Genomic DNA, 22,345 nt, shown 5'->3' with positions numbered 1-22,345 from the left:
AGAGCGTTCAGATAAGAGGTATAATTTGAACTCTCCTCCGCAAATATTAATGTAATTCTCATTATATATGTGAATGGCGATGGTTAATGTTGTTGTTAGTTTTGCAATTCTATCTAAAACAACAAACCAATGTTGTTAAAAAAAATTTTTATTTTTTTGTTTTGGCTTTTTATTGTTATTTAGCTACAACGCAGTATGATATCAAGTGTTCTGGAATGAAACAAAAAGTATGTACAAGTGAAAAAGGTAATTGATTTATTCATCGATAATTCTCAAAATGCAATTATACATTCCAATATTTATTTGTAGTGGAAAAGAAAGTTTTCTGATTTATTTGTTCTGAAATTTTTTAGATTTTAGAATATACAATGATTGGTAGATAGACTTATTCCTTGTAAAAGACAAACCAGTTAGTTTGCAATAAATTTTTCACTTTAAAGAGGACTTATTTTAGTTTTACTTTATTTAATAAGTTGTTGTTGTCCCACCAAATAGTAACAAATACAATTTAAAAATTGTTAGTAATATATTTTTCCAACAATTTTCGAATAGTTCTGGAAGAATAGTTCAATATATACGTTATGATATTAATATTTCTGGAATTCGAATATTCGCAATGAAATAAGAATATGGTGGGAGCGCTGTGAAGAATGAATGAAGAGATTATATTTAAGAATACTTTTATTTTTGCGTTTCTTTAATAATCAATATAATTATGAATTAAACAAGCTTCTTTTTTACAGGTAATTGTTTCTTTTCATCGCTATTTTTCGATAAGAATGGCCGTAATAGGTATGAAATATTTATATTTATAATCTTTTTATATCATCATTCGAATCAAGAGTAATTTTGATGGATTTCAAAATGGTTTAAATCAAGGTGGTTTTCGAAGGCAAATCTTAATTTTAATTGATCATTCATTTTTTAACGTGTTTTAGATCTTCAAGTACGAAAAATTATTTAGTGCCTTGCACTTTTACGAAAGAAGCATCTTCGCATCTTTTCTAAGGCTCTCAATATTATTTTGTTATGTAATATTTTATTGAAAAATGATAATGTATTTAAAATAAATAAACTTAAAAATAAAAACAATGAATATATACAAAGCTAGTCATTCATATATGAGTATAGTAAAGTGTACTACCTTGGATACAATGTACCTTGAATCACTCAGCAGTGTCATGAAATGAATAATATGACTGTCAGAGCCACTTTAATAACCATGTAACGACTTAATTTCTATCTATCTATGAGTCAATAGGTAATCACAGGTAACAAATCCTACATAGAAAGACTATTTCCATTGTTATAATTTACATATATATATGTAAATTTTTGATCCTTGGTACTACATTCTCCCTTATAGCATGTACATATTTAAAGTATGTGCAATGGCTAGCGATTCTGTCTATACCTCACACTAAAGTATTTACAAAGTTTTTTTTTTTGGAATATTTCTCAATATTTACTTTCAATTTATTTATATTTGTTGTAATAATTTATTGATGATTTTTGAACCCTATGTGTTTTTATATGTAAATTGTTACTACACGCAGGGAAATCGAAAGATTTATATATGCGTAGAGTTATAGCCTGAATGCTATTTTAAATACCAGATATTCGTTGCGTGCAAAACATAGTTATCCTCAAAAGTAACAAAGGACCCAGCAATATTAGATTGGAAAATAGCTTTCTGTAAAACTTTTTTCTAACACATCCTCAAATGTTCTTTGGATCATTCTGATCAAAAACTCTCACAGTCACACACAATTTTGGCCTATACCAATCTTGAGCGACAACCAAAATCTGATCATGACGTTGAATAAAATTCAATTAACATAATTTACTTTAAGCTGTCTCAGATAAGTTCGTGTCCCTCAAAAGCTTCATAAAGCGACTTCAAATTTATTAAATTATAAGCATAATACTAAAGCAATGATTATATTCAAATTTAATACATAATTTCTCACATTAAAAAAAATTAATAATACTTTGATTAAAAATTTTCAATAAATATCTTAATAATAAAATTACTACCAATTTTCTTATCAGTTTTTGTTTCTAATAATAATAGGTAATTTACTTAAGGCCTTTTTAACACGCCTTTTTAAATTAAAGATTTTTTTTTTCGTATTTCAATTCATACCTAAAATATATTATTATTTATACACGCCTTTTTTTCAAGCCTCTCAAAAGAAATTTCTAATAACATCTTAATATAATTGTTTCGATTGTATTTATAGGAGAAAATGTCGTACCTTGAATAAAATTTCTTGTTTATGTGTTTTTTAAGCCATGAATTAAAGTCTCACAACGGAAATTGGCTCTGTTTATAGTGTTTTTACTCCTTTCTTTTCACTAGTAGTCTCTGCTTGTCTGATTGTCTGCTGAATTGGATCGATTTAGCCCTTTTTCCCTGATCCAATCAAGCAGAAACTTTGTAGGCAGACTGTGGCAGAAAAATTCAAAATCACCCGCACCAATTGTACCTGTAGACGCTCTCTTCAATAAGTAATTAAGGTTTTGTCCACGCAAATTTTTGACTTGTTTCAAACAAGTACGTAAAATGTGCATTTGGATTGTACCTAAGCGCTTTAAAATTTGGTTGCATAACTATCACATTTCTGCCTTCCTTCTTTCAAAAACTAAGGGTTCATTTCATCATGAATGATATCAGTAAATATCGATAATAAAAATGACTGTAGCTTGGAATACGAGTAATTTCCTCAATCAGTGCCTTCACACGGTATAGGAGTTAAAATTGTAGTTGGGCGATTTCACAATACATTTCACATATAATTAAAGAAATTCAATAAAAAAAAAACTCATGTTTATAAGCATAAAAATAATTTTTTGACCAACAAAATTCAAAGGTCATTATCGCCGCCATCTTGCGATATCCTCAAGGTATAAATAATATATTATCATTTCGCTATGGAGTATTTATCTTTTAAATGATATATTATATACATAAATCTTTCACATATATACACACGAAAATACAAAAAGATCCGATTTAAATTCGTGATTCTTGAACAAAAAAAAATTCCTTTAAACAATTATTATACGTATACGGTAAAGTGTTGAAATTTTAATCTTATGACATGAGCAAAGGGGATGTCTTATTTAATAAATCAAATAATATATTATGTCTTACAAATTACTTTATAGATCATTTTTTGGTATGGTAAAGACGTAAGCCTGAGTTATTTTAAAAGTGTTTCATCAACTCAAAGAGATATACCAAAAAATTACATTTCAAAATTTTTCTCCGTGTATTAAACTAACAAAATAATGATTAGATTTCACTCTTTATATTAATAAACTTAATTCTCCGTGTATTTAAAACTGAATAAAATAAATTTAAAGATATTTATCTTCAATAAAAAATAATAATAATGCATTTGATAATTCAAATAAAAGTATCTAAATAGGTATAAGTATTCACACAAGTAAGTATCGATAAATTTTTACTTTGATGATAAACCGCTCAAAGTCATCCATAGATAGATAACTATAGAGCTTCAATACTAAAATGCAAGTTGTAAGAAGTTATTTACTTGTTATGTAATATCATTATACACATATTATAATAATAATAATAATAAAAGTACAAAAAGGTGTATTTATACTTACTTAGATATATATGGCGCTGGATAGTTAAGAATCGTTACTTTATAATAAATCTAGTTCGATTATAATCGAACAAAAATGTTTTTATCACTTCCGATGAAGAATTCTCACGAATAGAAAAGTGATGTTGGTTTTAAAAAATCTTTGCTAGTATGCAAGATATGAACGTTTAAAATTCCTAATTAAACAAAGAGGAAGTTACCCAATAATGACGTCATACATGGGTATCGCCATAGATATTACATATAAAACTTTGTTTTGCTAAAAGGAGATGGATCTTTTTATTGCTTATAACTTCTATCGTTTTTTAATCAATTTTAATTTCACTTTCAAATTTTGTCATGGTATCAAGTCTAGTTTTACATTTTTAATGGCTAATATGACCAATTTGACCATATTGGCCATGGGTAGCCATGGGTAATTTTTCACTTCTGGTAAATCTTTACAATCTATCCTCACTTTACAATCTCACTAGATTTATTATAAACATAGGAATCTTACAATACGGTTGCATATTCATACTAAGTTATTCTACTTCTTTGATTCAGTCATTAATGAAGCTTCTGTCCTAAAATTTATTTTACGATGATTATCAAAAGCTCCGGCAGCCAGTGGACTAGGAGCGAGGGAGGGCGGGGCTTAAGATGGTGGACAGATAAATTATATAGATAGTTGTTAAGTGTAGAACATACAAAATTTAAAAAGTAAAAAGATCAGGTTCGAGAATTTTGGGAAAAAAATTATAAAAATGATGAAATATCCACATCATTTTACGAAATTCCATTTTTCAGGTGGGATGTGGGAACTACAAATCGGACAATAAATAACTAGCATAGACACTTCAAGGAAAAAAGAACGATTGTAAAAGATATTTGTATATTTTAAGGATGTACGAGCGCCAGTTGCTTGATTATTTAAATAAATAAATGACTTCCAAAGTAGGCATACTTAACAATGGTCTTATGGGAAAACGGTAGATGAATTATATGTGTTCATAGATGTCTCCAAAACCAGTCGGTGGAAAATTAAAAAAAAAAAAAAAAACTATTTAAAACTTAATGAATTATTTAAAACAAAAAAAAAACCCGTTGTGCCCGAATAATTAAGGAAAAATAAATATTTTCGTTGAATGTGAATTATGTTATAATTTGACAATAAAAGACGAAAAGAAAGCATACAGTTTTTCGATATCTAGATTAATTTTCAAAAAATTGAAAATTTTATTCATATTTGTCTTCTACATTCATGAAGCTATACCAAAACTTGACGCTCGTACTACCTTAAATAAATGGTATGCGTTTGAAATTGTTACCGTCGTTAATCGCATCAACGTTTTAAAGCTTCTTGAATGCATACCATAAGTCTTGTAACAGAAGTACACATTTTATGTCCATAAATAACGATTTAAAATACCAATGTAAAATTTATTTTAATGCATTTTATTTTTTATATTTTCAAATGAATAGGAAATAAATCTTGTGTTAAAATATGTTTCATTAAAATCACTTAACACACACACAGCAAACAATGTCATTCTTCTCTAATGGGTCCCAACAAATTCTCTATTTAATGTAACTACCTATCCATTAAGATCATTTTTAATTTATTTAAAAATTGGAATATCGTGTTAAACGTTAAATGTTTATTAAATTTATCATTTAAGGTTGTATACGTTTTACTTGGTCAAAACTATAAAAAAAGTTAATAAAATTAAAAAAATTACTTTAAAAGCCCAACTGTGTTAAATAAAAATAGAAAGTCCAGTAGTTTACATAGCGACTTTAACAGTCGAGGCACATTATTGGAAAGATTTGAGTCAATCTAGATTTTAATGGATTCCGATTGTTAAAGCTGAAATGTAAATTAGTGGATTTTTTTAATTTATCTTGTTATTTTACACTTTTATTATTTATTATATCAAGATCGAAATTTAATTTGTTGATTGTAATTTTATGCCATATTCTTTGCCATAAAAAACAAATATCGATTGTTTGTTTCCTGAGCCCAACCTGTTTATTTCGAATAGAATTCTAGAAAAAAAAGAAGCAATTTTTTTAATTTAAAAAATTTATAAAAAACATTAATAACTTTTTATGTTTTTATTTCCCTAATTCAACAATATGCAGTTATAATTAAAAACTTAATATTTAAATCATTGGGTTTGATATACACAGAAATCGTTCTGGAATTGTCGCCAAACCCATTAAACTAATCACATGTTTATATTAAAATAGCTGTTTATTTTTTTTTTAATAACAATAACATTGCAACCACAGCAGGTATTTAAAAGGTTTTCTTGTGGTTTTGTTTCAACTGAGTCAAATAACAAGTAAATCTATTCTCGTCTTATTAGCTTACAGTAAAACGTCTATAAATAAATATGCCAAGATTGATGTTGCTATTCCTGTTTTAAACATTATATTTTCACTGGTATATAAAAAAAAATCGAGAACAGATGATATCCAACACTAAAATCATGTTTCGCTCTAATTTAATGTTTTTTATTGGTAGATTCTTTCTATCCAAATGTGATTTTTGTCCCAAAACATAAAATGTGATCAAAACATGAAATATCTTCAAACAAAATCACATAAGAACATTATTTTTTTGTTAAAACAAAGACGTAAGTACTAGAGCAGTTGAGACTCTTCTAAGGCTTACCCTTCTTAAAACTTGTAATCTGCAAGTCAATTTATAAAAAAAGAAAGCAATTTATATCACACCCATACCCCTTTCCGTTGACCTTCTATATAATACATAAGTCTATATTTTTGGAGAAAATATAGCTAAAACCAACTCCCCGCCCAAATTTTCAGAATTAATTTAGACTTAGCCCAACTTTATATATAACAAATCAAGCTTTTTATATATAATTGCCCTAATTTTATCGCATTTTCTAAGATATCTACAACTAAAATTTTCCTTGATAGAATGGAAGATCACCCAAATTTTTCTGAAATAAGTTTACCATAATTGTAATTTCAAAACTTTTTACGTATGATCTAATTCATTTCCTACACGAAGTTTCAATATAGATGGATACATCTAAGTAACTCTATCTCTAAAATCCATGCGAATCTAAATCTTATCAAAAATGCAACTAGCCCTTGCAAAAAGAGGTTCAACTGTATTTATAAACTTGAAGAAAGGTATATCTGATATAATATACGCAACAAGAACTAGATTAAATAATCTTTTTTTTTTTTTGTGTGTTAAAAACATGAAACGTGATATTTGAACGTAAGTTATAATTGCAGATTGAATGAATATTGGAACATTGGGCATAAGTACTGTTATTTTAATATAATAAATTAATATAATAACCAGCATTCCTATTGAACGAAAACATTCTTAAACCATGTTTTTGTAAATTATTCTTCTCGAATTGCTTTTAAATTATTTCCTACTTCATTTAGATGATGCATTTTTTCTACCCGAATATGCAAGACTTTATTGTGGAGTACTACTCTCTCAATTGCCAGCTTTTGCCACGAGAAGGTGGACTCACTTGGGTCAGCCTTTCTTTGAAAATCTGTCCGACATCCGTTGACGTCAAAGCACCCTTGCTGTTCTTCAACAGCTCCAAATGGTTCATGGGATAGTGGCCGAGAATTGGTCATCCCCTTTTCAGTATCACAACAGACCCTATGGTCTAAGTGTGTCCCAACCCAGGACAGCCACTCTAACCTAACCTAGCCTATTATTGAGAGTAAAAAATGTTTTCCGGATTTTTGGGAAAAATTGTCCGAAAAATCTTAATTATATGAAGCCTGGGATACCGGTCTGATATTTCCAATTTACTGCCATACTTCTTGAATGGTATCCAAAATGGATTTTTTTTTAAATTTTATAGTGATTGACTTCTTTATGACATTATATATCCGATAATCTAATTAAGGTACCACAACAAAATTAAAAAATTAATAAAACGCTTCAAAAATGTATATTATATTTACTTAAGAGGAAATTCTAATTAATATCCGGTTTATTGAAGAATAAATGTTTAAATAATTAATTTACTAGAATATTTTGATTTTTTAAAGTGTTTATAAATAGTTTTATGAATTTAAAATCGTTTCAACACTCATATAACATTCGTTGCATTTAATTTAAAATGGGACGGAGTGCAAAACGGTTTTTCCCTACACTAAACTTCCAATGAATAAACTTTTAAATAACGAGAATCATAATTTTTGATTTAATTGATTTTTTGAGCTGTTTTCTAATACACATATATGACTTGGTTTTCGAAATATCGAAAGCTAAATAATTAAACAAAATTTTCAATTTTCGATATTTTAAAAATTACTCCAGATATCGAAAAATTTTATTCGCAATTTTCGCCTTATATTGTCAAGTTATCCCTAACATAATTCACCATCAAAATTGAAAATATTTATTTTTTAAATTTGTGGTCCCACTACCGTGCTCATACATCATTAAGTCGGGCACAACGAGTTTTTTTTTTTTCAATAATTTATTAAAGTTTTTGTGATATGAAAACATATCATCCATCTAAAGTTTTCCTATAAAACCAATGTTAAATATGCCTACTTTTGAAGTCATTTATTTATTTAAATAATCGGGAAACCCCCCTTAAAAATTTCAGAATTGATTTAGACTTAGTAACTTCATATAAAAAAAAATTAAGTGCTTACTAATGAATACTTTTTTCTCATTCCAGTATTTGCTTCCATTTTGATATTCTGAGTTTGAAATTTAAGAATAGGTACTAATTTGAAATTCTTCCCAACTACGGAGTTGAAAAGCTATAGAATTTATTTTTTTAGTTATGTAGCGAATATTTCCGTTTTACAACGAGAATTTTAACTTTTAATGATGTTCATTTATTCGTTAAAACCATTCAATTTAATAAACGAATCAAGCCTTTTTTGTAATATAACACGAACCATAGCTATTAAGAAGCAGATATTTTATTTATATACAAAACAAAAATTGTGTAATTTGTTTCTAATAAGGAGTTGTTAGATTCTTACAAAAAGAAGACAAAGAATCAATAAATAACTAATCTTATATATATTCATTTTTTTTTCTATTCAAATGCATTTTAATTTTATTCAAGTCCACGCTTGTCTATTTTTGCAACAAGAAAGTTGATTTAATATAATTTTTAAAAGCGAAAGGCGGACAAGTTTTTATTTACAGACTTATAAAATATAAATAGATTGATGAAATACAATGATTAGTTATGCAAATGAGTAATTTTACAAAAATTATTTAATCGGGTTTAATATATCTTGCTACTTGTTTTGAGAGATATCAACAGTTGATAAGAACACAAGCCCTTGTTTAATATTCTTCAATGAAACAGAATAGTACAACTAATAAACCGGAATGCATTGGAAAAGTGGGGAAAACAACATCGATTTTAATGAAACTTTTTGTAATGTGCTTATAGGACTCTAAGAAACATTTAGTCAACTTAACCTAGTCAGAAGAGAGCATAAGGCCTCAACGGGTGGCATATGTAGACAAAATTTTTTTTTTAAAACTTATTTAGGCTTAAAATTGTCATCTAGTAGGTATTTTTCGTCTTTGAATATGAATCCGATATCAGATTACACTAATTCTGCCACGTATTCTAAAAACTACGCCATTTTCGATCCGAAATTCCACTTTTTGACCCAAAAAAGCAAAAGGTAGAGGTATTTTTGGTCGCTGATTGTGAATCTGATGTCAGATTAACGGATTCTATCACGTATTCTGCCCTATTTTTAGCCTAGAATTTTTCTATGTCCGATTACACGAATTTTACCCACCAAAATTTTGTATTTATCGTCCAATCTGTGCTTTAGTAGGAATGTTTGGTTGTTGATTAAGAATCTGATGTCAAATAACAAGGATTATGTTATGTCTTCCAGAAATCGTTGCAAAATTGAACCAATTTTGAATTTACAATTCAAATTCAGATCAGTATCGGTGTGTACGCCATACTGTGTACTGTATTGAAGGAATAGTATAATCTAGCAATAGTTATGGCGAGTCAATGCAGTATGTAAGGTTAGGCTGTAACGACTGCAATTGTGCGAAACATTTTTTTTAACTGCATATGTTTGGTAATAGATCAATAAAAATTTCTCTGTTTATTTGTAACTCTGTAGTTCTCTTTTCTTTAAATTGTAAAATTAAGTCTTAAACGACTCTGAAAACTGCCTCTAACCCTGAATTTCGATCAAAGATAGCTCTCCAATTTACAATGTCTAAAAAGTTTTTTATAAATTTATTAATTTTGTATAATTTTCTTTTGGTTTGGTTAGAAACGTTTCTCGATTTCGAGTATTAGAAATCCGAAGGATGTATTTGTTTTTAATTTAGTTTTTTCTATGAGGTCAGAAACACAAAAATACTATTTCACAACAATTAAAATATTATTACACAAAAGAACAGACAAAAAAAAATGTAATTAATTCTTTTCTTAAATGTCAGCAAGGGGTGTTAACGTCGAGCTACATGATTCGTCTTCTATTCACACTTCTTCAGTAGGTAGACACATAATTAAAAATATTAATATTTCTTTAAGTATAATTACTTAATTTATTCATTTGTTATTTTTCCTGTTAGAAGAGTTCTTTACAGGTAGGGTATACACATTGTAAAATAAGTAAGAATTGTTGAGTCATACATTTAAGAAAAAAATCTATGGTTGTATGGATGCCACATCAACCTCTATGCATACATATAAGAATATAGTTTAAAAAAACTAAAAAACACGCTTGTTGCTTGTTCTAAGTATATATGTATAGTATGGTTATCGGTAGTATAATAAATGTATATAACTGATGATGTTCTATATGCATGATATTAGAGAGTTACATACAAACATACATACATACATATATACATACAGAAGAAGCTAATATAAGCGTGTTAACAAAAAACATGTAATCCGACAAATATTTAAAAAAATACACGCTCTTTGGCAAGGCCACTACTCTTTGGTCAGACTAAAGGATTTCAAAATATCGTATTTTCAATTTCTCGGATTTGGAATCCCAGAGCTTTGAGAGTGATATTTTGAAAACTGTTAATCAGATCATATTTTAACCAGTAGCATCACTTTCGGCATTTTTTTATCATAATCGGAGATAAATAAATTTTCTCGAATTTTTGCTAATTTTTAAAAAGGTACCGAGAGGCGGATCGGCAAGGCAAACTAGGCACGTGCCTAGGGGGAGCGAGGTTATAGAAGGTGCACGATGTTATAAAGAGGAGCGCGTCTGAAAATTTAGCTATTTATTATATAAGGACTAGCTGAAATTTATGATATATGGTCGCTAAATGAGCCACGTTAAGGTGCTTACATATAGGGAGGTCTTGACATTTAATCCTCATCTGGTTTGAGTATGCACCAAAAAATTTTTAATATAGATTTCTCAAAAATTTTTGGTTTTCCAGCCTGTATACCAATGTGATCGTTACAATACACCCCATATTTCTATTTATACAGAAGTAAATGAAATATCATAATAGAAGTAAAAAATAGTAAAAACCGCAATAAATATATACTTACTTAACTTTTGGGATTAGTTTTTTAATTTAAATTTTTTTAACAAATAAATAATATTATTTTATTATTATTGAAATAATAATTTAAAATATAATATTTATATTAATATAATATACACCTTTTCTTTCAAGAATAATATTATAATTTTAATATTTTGAAATACAGAGAAATTAAAAACGTTCGACTACATTGAATTGTTATTTTACTAGTTAAGTTTTTATACGCTGTACCTATATGAAATTAGTCTATTAAGCTTATAGTCCCAAGTTTATAACTCTTTGGAATATTAATGCTAACGGTTAGAAATATAGTACGTCTTTCCGTCTGTCAGTAAGAGATAGAACAAGAGTTGAAATATAAAAAATTTTCCTTATGAAAAAATATACAATCAAATCTATGGTTTTTATTGCCTTCAAAACTATCAAAAATAGAGGCATGAAAATTTGTAACTTAAAAAATAGTTATTTACGATACAAATGAAAGAACAGCATTATTAACGAACGCCTACGAAATTCGGATAACGAGTGCGTACAATCGACAAGTTGGACATTCGCAAAAGTATGTTTAGTAGATAAAATTTTTTTTTTAAATATTAAATGCGATTAACTGATGCCGAAGTAAGTGTAAGTGAAATTACCAGGAAATTTAATAAAAGAATATCAAAAACACTTCTCTTGTATTGAATTAATTAAAATTACTTGTAATAAAGTAATCCCTATACAAGACGGCAATAATATAGTGAATTCTAATTCAAATAACAACTTATGTCATCTGTGGATTCCATTGAATTAAGTAAAATCATATGTTATAAATAAATAAGTCCATTAATAAAATTTTATATTACTTGTAATTACTGACATATATTATATCCGCACATTAAAAAAAAAAATATTAAAAAACAAGAACTTATAAGTATATAGGTATATTCTACTTACTTAATCTAATGGCTTAACAAGATAATAATGAATTATATTATATGAACTAGTTAATCAATGAATATGTAAAAATAAAAAAAAATGTATACATTCAGTTAACTTTGATATGCTAAGTAACATCATTTAACATATAAAACCAAACAATAAATCAACAAAACAAAGAATTGTTTTAATTTGATTATATAATAAAAAGTTTAACTAAATTACTACTTAGAGGCTATAGGGCCGTTACTAGGGTACATACCGCTGATGGCAAGTATTATGGTTGTGCCTTATATATACTGATAGTATTTAACATAAGAGTAAAGACAAAATTGGGGAGTCGATATAATCGTGTCATTTTACTTTAAAGAGTCTGTACATTTAATTGATAAATTTTTTAGTTTATTAAAAAAATCGAATTTTTTAACTTTATGACGTCATCAAAATCCAAAATTTTGATTTTTCCTTATCAGATCCAAATTTTATCCAATTTTGATAAACCAAGTATGTAATTCTACTAAATTTGGGTCATACTTTTCAAATTTGTGATCAAAATTAACCTAGCTCTAATAGGTTTCAAGAAAGTGGGGTCCTGGTCACGGAATTAAGCATATTAGTGATAGCTAGCGAAAAATTGACATCACAGATGAAAAGAATGACCCAAAATTAGTGGGTTTCAAAAAAAATTCCAATAAGATCGGATCAAATTTGCCTGTGTTATCAAAAAAAATCAAATTTTTTAACTTTGTGACGTCATCAGAATCCAAAAAATTTAATTTTGCTCTATCACATCCAAATTCTATCCGATTTTGATAAACCAAGTACGTAATTCTACTAAATTTGGGTCATACTTTTCAAATTTGTGATCAAAATTAACCTAGCTCTAATAGGTTTCAAGAAAGTGGGGTCCTGGTCACGGAATTAAGCATATTAGTGATAGCTAGCGAAAAATTGACATCACAGATGAAAAGAATGACCCAAAATTAGTGGGTTTCAAAAAAAATTCCAATAAGATCGGATCAAATTTGCCTGTGTTATCAAAAAAATTAAATTTTTTAACTTTATGACGTCATCAGAATCCAAAAAATTTAATTTTGCTCTATCACATCCAAATTTTATCCGATTTTGATAAACCAAGTATGTAATTCTACAAAATTTGGGTCATACTTTTCAAATTTGTGATCAAAATTAACCTAGCTCTAATAGTTTTCATGAAAGTAGGGTCCTGGTCACGGAATTAAGCATATTAGTGATAGCTAGCGAAAAATTGGCATCACAGATGAAAAGAATGACCCAAAATTAGTGGGTTTCAAAAAAAATTCCAATAAGATCGGATCAAATTTGCCTGTGTTATCAAAAAAATTAAATTTTTTAACTTTATGACGTCATCAGAATCCAAAAAATTTAATTTTGCTCTATCACATCCAAATTTTATCCGATTTTGATAAACCAAGTATGTAATTCTACAAAATTTGGGTCATACTTTTCAAATTTGTGATCAAAATTAACCTAGCTCTAATAGTTTTCATGAAAGTAGGGTCCTGGTCACGGAATTAAGCATATTAGTGATAGCTAGCGAAAAATTGGCATCACAGATGAAAAGAATGACTCAAAATTAGTGGGTTTCAAAAAAAATTCCAATAAGATCGGATCAAATTTGCCTGTGTTATCAAAAAAATCAAATTTTTTAACTTTAGGACGTCATCAGAATCCAAAAAATTTAATTTTGCTCTATCACATCCAAATTCTATCCGATTTTGATAAACCAAGAATGTAATCCTACTTAATTTTGGTCTTACTTTTCAAATTTGTGATCAAAATTAACCTAGCTCTAATAGTTTTCATGAAAGTGGGGACCTGGTCACGGAATTAAGCATATTAGTGATAGCTAGCGAAAAATTGACATCACAGATGAAAAGAATGACCCAAAATTAGTGGGTTTCAAAAAAAATTCCAATAAGATCGGATCAAATTTGCCTGTGTTATCAAAAAAATCAAATTTTTTAACTTTATGACGTCATCAGAATCCAAAAAATTTAATTTTGCTCTATCACATCCAAATTCTATCCGATTTTGATAAACCAAGAATGTAATCCTACTTAATTTTGGTCTTACTTTTCAAATTTGTCATTAAAAAACAAAAATTAACCTACCTCTAATAGGTTTCCAGAATGTGGAATCCTGGTCCCGGAATTAAGCACAGTAGTGATAGTTAGCGAAAAACTTGCATCATAATTAGGGTTTCAAAATAATTACAAAAGGATCGGATCAAATTTGCCTGTGTTATCAAATCGAATTTTTTAACTTAATGATGGATTCCAGAATTCCAAAATGTTCGGATGTGGTTACAAATAAAAGTTGTCCTTATTTCAAAAAATGACTATATTTGAAGGAACAATACATGGACGAGGTGGCCGAGTGGTTAAGGCGTTGGACTGCTAATCCAATGTGCTCTGCACGCGTGGGTTCGAATCCCATCCTCGTCGAGGTTTTATTTTATTGTATTTATTTCATGATACCACAATGCATTCGTTATTTTGTTTTTTGCAATATTCTTTAATATTCAACAAATATTGGAATGTATTCCGAAGAAAATTTCTGTAAATAGTTTATTTTCATAATATTGCTGTATTGGGCCAGCGAAAGTCGAATTACTACAAGAGGGGGGAATCTGAACCCCCATTTTAACTTAAAACCCCCGAGTATACTTTTGTGGCCCATTTTGTAGAATATTTACAGAATGTTGCTGTTTCGAATCAGCATTGGCTTATTGCACCAAAAGGGGTTTATCGGAATTCAGACTTCAAAATCGTCATCAGCGACTTCAAAAATCTCCAAAAATACTTCCATTTTGTTGAATATTAAAATTAGTTTGTAATTTTCGACCAACGGGTCGATTTACCCCAGGAGGGGGGAGTATATCGAAATTCTGGCTCCGGAATAGGGATCAACGACCCCGAAAACTTCCTAGTATACGTTTCTGGCTCATTTCCTTAAATATTCTCAAATTTTTAATACATTCAAAAATCAACTCAGAAATGTATATTTTGATACATGGACCTTCCTGAATATTATTAAAAAGAATTGGTCCGATTGGTTGAGGTACAAAAAAAATTCTTCATTTTACATTTTTTAGTCTACTAAGCATCCAGTTGCAAAAAAAAAAAATAGCCTGAACAACTCAATCTCAACAATCTTAATAATATGTATTTAATGATTTTTGTATCAAAATCTTCAAATTTAGATAATTAAATCTTCAAACAAAACATTTTGGTATGATTTTAAAGCTAAAAAGTTGAGGAATATTGATAAAAGATTTTTATGTAAATGGTAACATTTTTAAAAGCACTTATTAACTAAAAAACCAACATTTATTTCGACTTCTGCATATACTAAAAAGGACTGTTTTTAATAATTAATTTATCGTAAGCGGTAGAGAGTACACAAGGATAACGTATAGATACACATTAATTGACACACAAAATTTTAGGTTTTTAATAACACTTTCATTTTGATATCGAAACGACTTAAAATGTAAGTTAAGAAAATTTGATAATTAATAGGTATGAATAATTATAAATATCAATTATAAACAACGACTCCGTGGCGCAACGGTAGCGCGTCTGACTCCAGATCAGAAGGTTGCGTGTTCAAATCACGTCGGGGTCATCCCAATTTTTTTTAACTTTTTGAATTTTCCTATTTCGTTAATAGGTACAACCCTTTTATCAAAGTACAAATTAAATTAACATATTGGCTATAAAAAAGGTAGTTAGTTATTGATTGTCATTCGTAATTGGTTGGTTTGATGAATCTCCAGAGTAAGACCACACCCCCCAAAACATGCCCAGCATACAACGAACCAGCCTCCGTAAGCAACATAATCGAGACATGCCCAGGACTCAACCAACGCAGAAGTCAACACGGAATTCCAACGGACGTTTCAACTACACTCAACGAAGAACGTCATTGCCTCCAAACGATCAAATTGTTAAAATCGTTCACACTAATCTACTAAGGACCTGGGTTGTCAGAGCGAATTTAAATAAACACAATATTTAAAAAAAACAGTGGAATCTCTATAACCCGAACTTAGTTTAATCGTAATACTGAATTGCAACAAGCGAGACGAGACGATAAAAAATAGGTGTAGGTAATAAACGTTGATTATAATATTTATCACTTACCATTTTAAGTTGAAGACAATGTATATGAAATATTATTCACATAAAATAATTAAAATTGAATTATAATCTTAATAAAATTTACTTGAATATCTTGATTACAATTAATCAAATCATTTAATAGATTTATATGACACAATCACTTTGCATAAAATTATAATTACATTTTGTAATATTTAATTGTATTTCATTATGTATATTTTTTTATAATTAATTTTTTACAATTTTCAATTAATATATAAAAAAAAGTTCACTTTCACACATAAAACTATTCATCTGTACGTACACTTTATATTCACTTTTATTAATTGTAAAATGATACACTTTTCTAAATCAAAAATATCTTTTAACTCATTTGTTTTAAATATTAATTTTTGAAATGATATTATTATTAATTTCATCTTTTTTAATTTTATTATTATAATTATTCTTTGATATTAAATGTTTTATAATTGTTATGAATTCTATAAATTCTTCTATGTCTCCTTTGTCAGACATATTGTTTTGATTTAATGGTGATAGTGAGTTAATTTTGGTAGCAAAAATAAAAAACAATTGAATATTATTTTTTTTGAAATTCATATCATTTCGAAGTATTTATTTATTACTTATAACAAGGTATACTAAGTTAGTACCATGTTTTTAATGCTTTAAAATATTGATGCTACCAAAAAAATTTGGTATAGGTGCTCATATATCATATATATCACCTAATTAGTCCATTTCTGGTTGTCCGACACGATAGCTCATAAACGAAAAGAGATATCAAACTGAAATTTTTCTAGCAGTCTTAGGTCGTAAAAAGTGAGGTCGAATTCGTGCATGAGCAAATAAGTCAATTGGCTCTTGGGTACTTAGGATCCATCTTGTAAACCGTATGTAAAACAATAGTTACATTGTTCCTCATAAAAAAATAATCTACTTTTGTTTGAAATATTTTTTCGTAAACATCACTGTTTACCCGCGAGGGCGTTGATTAGGACAAAACTTAGGTGTCCATTTTCTGCAAAACTATAAAAGGCAGTTGGAAATTTGCAGGTAGCTTCAACTAGTGATTTTGTGAAAAACAAAAAAAAAACAATTATAGAAAATACTATGGAAAATTTTCGTAATTTTCATAATCCAAAACAAATATCGTTCGAATGGCTTAGTTTAATAAATTCTGTCAATTGTTTATTTTCACTTATTTTCGTATACGTTAATGATTCAAATCGATGATTTTGTACTGAATGGTCGCATCAAAACACTTATCGAAAAAGGAATACCGTCTTCTAGAAATCACATTTTAACCTCATCTGCTTACAGCATCTAGAAATCACATTTTAACCTCATGATAACCAGTCACTTAATTCATTTTTACAACACTTGATAACTTTCTCCCAAATATGAGACATTCATTTTTGATTTAATTGACGAAAAATCACAAACTATGATATTTTATGGGTCATGTACGGGAAATTTTGAAAAACTATTAAGTTCACTTTATTTTTAAACTTTTAAATTATCGGGTAGTTTCAATATTCCAATAAAAATTTAAGAAAAACAAAAATCTTTCCATTTGTCAATTGTGCTCAAAGGTTGTAAAATATTTTGTCCCAGATATGGGACAAAACTTATCATGAGATGAATACAGCTTGGGTGTGTTTATTTATTAGTCAACGCAAAATTAATTGCCCAATTTTTGCCGTATAATGTGCAATATCCTATTTAATTCAATAAATTATAGTGATAAATATCGTTGTGTTTGCAATGGCCCTTGTTGTGTTCCAGAAAATATTCGACTTCAAAGTTTTCCTTCAATCTAATAGAAAATTTTTATTTTCACACCAGAAAGGAAATCAACAATTGTATAAAATCTTTACGTTGAAAGGTATAAAGGTGAAATGAGATGTAAAAAATTTTCACATGGTCTTAATGACAGGTAAGCATATAATGTAAATAATCGCACGTATAAAAAGCTGCTACTTCTATGTTTAGAAGTATTATAGATTCCTAATTGAAATCATCCGTTATTTTAAATGAAAATATCTACTTATTCAAGAACATCTTCTGTTTAGCTAAACCGTTACTAATATTATGCCCCTTAAATAATGTAGATATTACAGTTTTCTTTAATTAATTAAAAGAAATCAGACTACTCGACTCTTGTAAATCATGTAAATCCGAATAAAGTATACTTATAAATTCTTATTTGAGTTAAGTTATACTGCATAGTAAATACAGTAAAACTCGTTTATGGTGACACAATTTTGATAGAAAAGCACATTTTGCTGGGTGAGTATTAGAGAAAAGTGTTTAAACCCCCGACTGAAAAGAGGCATTTTATAAATTCAATTTGTCTGCGCATCTGTACATTTGTTAGTCTATCTGTGACGTCGTAACTCCTAAATGGATGAACCAATTTGGTTTTTTTGTTTGTTTAAAAGGTAATTTGATCGAGAGTGTTCTTGCAATGCATTTTTTCGATTTTTCAACTGTTTTCTTGCAAATTTCCTTCCATTTGATTCTACGCACTGGGTTGTCAATTCCTTCCTGTAACATAAACAGCAGACAAAAAAAAATGGTCAAAACACGAAAAACGATTTCTCGGTTTCCGAAAATGCATGATACTTTTAATGGGGTTACGCAGCCAAGTCACTATAAACAATTTTCATTATAAAAAGTATTTTATTTTCAATAAATATATAAAATCGAAGATCGTGTTGTTGAAACAACTATAAATATCTTTGATATTTATAATCACTTCAATAAAAACTTGTAAAATAAAATAATATAAAAAAAAATTGATTAAAAAAATTACTGTGATGAAGGTAGCCTTGATTTAATAATTTATTTAATATATAAATAAATAGTTATAAACATTTATATTTTAACTCATAAAAACTATATCAAAATTTTATATATATTAAATTAAAAATTTAAAGAAATCTCCGACATAGAATAAGATTTTAGGTTCAACTATTTGAAGATCATCGCCCCTTTCCTAGCGAGTACAAAAACCTAAGCTCGGACTTGAAATATAACTAAAAATACTCTCTATCAAATTACCTTTCAAAAAGAAAAATTCAAAATCGGTTCTTCCGTTTAGAAGTTACAATACCACAAAATCAGGTCTGATCGATTTGTTTGTGGTATCATTCAATTAGGATAATCTTTTCTCAATAAATCTTGTCGAAAGTGTAAAAAATAAGGTGCTTTACACTTGAGCAAAATGTAAATTCTGCAATTTTGGTGTTCCGTATTAAAATATCCTGTATTTTGTCATGCGGAAACTAAAAACAATCCGATTAATGAAAACGAAAAATTTTTGTTAAATGATATTTAAACGGTTCGGCAATTGAATAAGCTTTTATAAACTTGGCATTAATTAATGGTCTAGATCTTGCGATTTAAAGCCAGTTGACTTTTTTGGTAGATATTTGAAGGCAAAAGTCTACGCTAATGATCCTAAAACCATATAGATGATCAGAAACTAAATATCTTGATACTATTAATAATAATAATAATAATGGGGTTTTACCTCCGTTTCTCTGACATATACGCCTATAACAGAGGCCACCCACATCATTATTTGTTAATCTTTATTTATTTAATTACAAACATATTTACAATTACATTTTCGTTCTTAACCAACCGACGACAATGTGATCAATTCTACCGCCCTCATTAATCATAATGTTCACACTGCCGCTGCCTGGATTCGAACCCGCAACCTAAGTCTAAATAGACGAACAGTCGAAGACAAATGCCTTAGACCACTCGGCCATTTAAGCTCTCTCTTGATACCATTAACGAGATAACTTCTCCTATCTTTGCACGTTAATTCACTTACATTCTGTATAATTAAAATGGTTTGGCATTGAAAAACAAAAAACAGAAAACAAATACCAATACATTGGAATGTAAAAATTAATTTGTTGCATTTTGTTTTTCATATATTGTATACATAATAGAGAAAAGTTCCCATATACATCATAAATACTATACGATAATATTTATCATAGAAAACACTTGCTAACTAATAACCATAGAGAATAATAATAAAAGTTTAAAACTATAAATAAATCTTGCAATATATTAATGATGTCGTTTGTTATAATCTATGTTTTTACACTTGAAATATAAAAAACCAGTCATAAAAATATTTAATTTTTTTTTTTTACTTCTTCTACAAATCAAATCATATAAAACAATTGCATTGAATATACGATGAACTAGATATACCGATTGCAAGCTCTCTCGTTAGCTATATAAACTATATGAAGTAAATAGAGTAAAACAAAGAGGGAATGCGTACTGTGTGTAATAGTTATGTGTTACTGTGTGTGATTGGTATTGTGTATGCACTACTTCAAGTGATGAGAATGACCGGATGTGTTCATGTATGCATTTATACATATATATACAACCCCTCTTTGTTTTATACATAAGAACGACCATAAGAACTCTTCTTTCTTCATCAATACATAGTTTAAAACAAAGTGGTTTCAATCCACCTGTCTGTCTCAAAAGTGGGGATGTTGTCCAGCAAAGCGGGCAGTTCATAGCTAGTAAAATAAAAATAGCTAACGATATGGCTTACTAGCAGTATGTGCGACCGCACTAAGTACCTTCAACGGAAGGTGCAACTCTGGGATGAAAAAATTATGAGCCCAAAAAGATATATAAGGATCAGAAATATTTTTTATTTAAACTTATGAATTTCTGGAACAGAAAAGAGAGCATTTTCGCGGAAACGTGCAGATTTTCAAGATTGTTCTCATTGATATGAGTTATTGAATATGTCGGGAAATACGCGTAAAGCCGGCTGTCCCCGACGTTTTGAATATCATGAAGAGAATTAAGCTGCAGTAACTAGAATCAATTTTCTTGATCGCTTGCAACATTTTAGTATTCCAACTTATAATCTTGCAAGTTATCTTGTACGCCTTATATAAACAAGCATGACACTTTATATTTCTAGCGTTTACCCTCCAAATTTTACTGCCTGTATACCGACCATATACTTTCTGCTGAATTTACGACTACAGCATTTGCTATACCGTTGAATTTTCAACGTGTTATCCGCCTAGTGTAGATATTTAAAACTGTTAATTTATTACTCATCACTTGTGTTTAACATATTAATGATTGCATATAATTATTGGAAAATAACTGATTATATTTTTTTAATTAATTTTAATGTGTTTTTTTTTTTTTTAAGTTAGTTTTTATAACAAAAAAAAATTTGATTTGATTAAAAGATTATTATGCGATGATAAGATAAAACATACCTACATTAAAAATAATTTTATACGGATGTAATTATCTCATAAAATCCTGAAACAAAACAAATGTTCGAAAACATTAATATTTCTAGCCGATAACGTTAATTAAATTTACTGATTTAATCAATTTTTAAGAAACTTTTTATAAATTATATATTACTCCTTTGTTAAATATTAGTACCTATATAGAAATTATGTTTTAGATTTCGAAAAGTTGAAGTTTCAAAGAAGTTTTCGTCGATGATAGCACCAAATAATGTGATTATTTGCTTACCAGAATGATCCTGCTTGAAAGGATCATTAATATAACTTATTATAACTGATACTCGGCAACGCAAGTTGTTTTAAAATCTTAAAACGAGAGGTGTCGTGGGATACTCGATAGGAACTATGTTCCTTTAATCTATATATTTCAATCCAATGTGTGCGTACATTACATTTGATTTTATCAGAATATTTACTGTAACATAACATAAAATTTCCTTAGATTTACTCTAAATTATCTCTATTATCTTTAACTTCTGATAAATTTTTGACAAGAAATACAAATTGATAATTAATAAAAATATTTTTGCATATTCTCCAAATATTCTCCAAATTTTCATGGTGACCTAGGTAAAAATGCGATTAGGAACAAAGTTTCAATAGGAAATCGCAAAATAAGATACTAAACATTATTGACTCAATTTTATGAGTAGAATTTTGTAATACATACAGCTATTCATATTTTTGTAAGGCCCTGCATAGAAAATCTGTAAGTGTATTTGTTATTTCAAACATCTTGTTCTTTAATGTTATAAAAAGACACACCTCAAA

At 28.3% G+C, this 22,345-nt stretch overlaps 1 protein-coding gene and 2 non-coding genes across 3 annotated transcripts in view; all 3 read left to right on the top strand.

Moving 5' to 3' along the window:
• Positions 1 to 22,345, top strand: part of LOC123299984 — a 71,426-nt gene that overhangs the window by 19,991 nt on the left and 29,090 nt on the right. The window lies entirely within an intron of this gene.
• Trnas-gcu lies at positions 14,483 to 14,564 on the top strand. The gene has a single exon. It is a non-coding gene; the product is annotated as a tRNA-Ser (tRNA).
• Trnaw-cca lies at positions 15,676 to 15,747 on the top strand. The gene has a single exon. It is a non-coding gene; the product is annotated as a tRNA-Trp (tRNA).

Source organism: Chrysoperla carnea, chromosome 5 (genome assembly GCF_905475395.1).
Source record: "Chrysoperla carnea chromosome 5, inChrCarn1.1, whole genome shotgun sequence".
In the NCBI taxonomy this organism is placed as follows: Eukaryota; Metazoa; Arthropoda; class Insecta; order Neuroptera; family Chrysopidae; genus Chrysoperla; species Chrysoperla carnea.
Note: the sequence above shows the minus strand (reverse complement) of the source record. Positions and strands in the feature narration are given on the sequence as shown.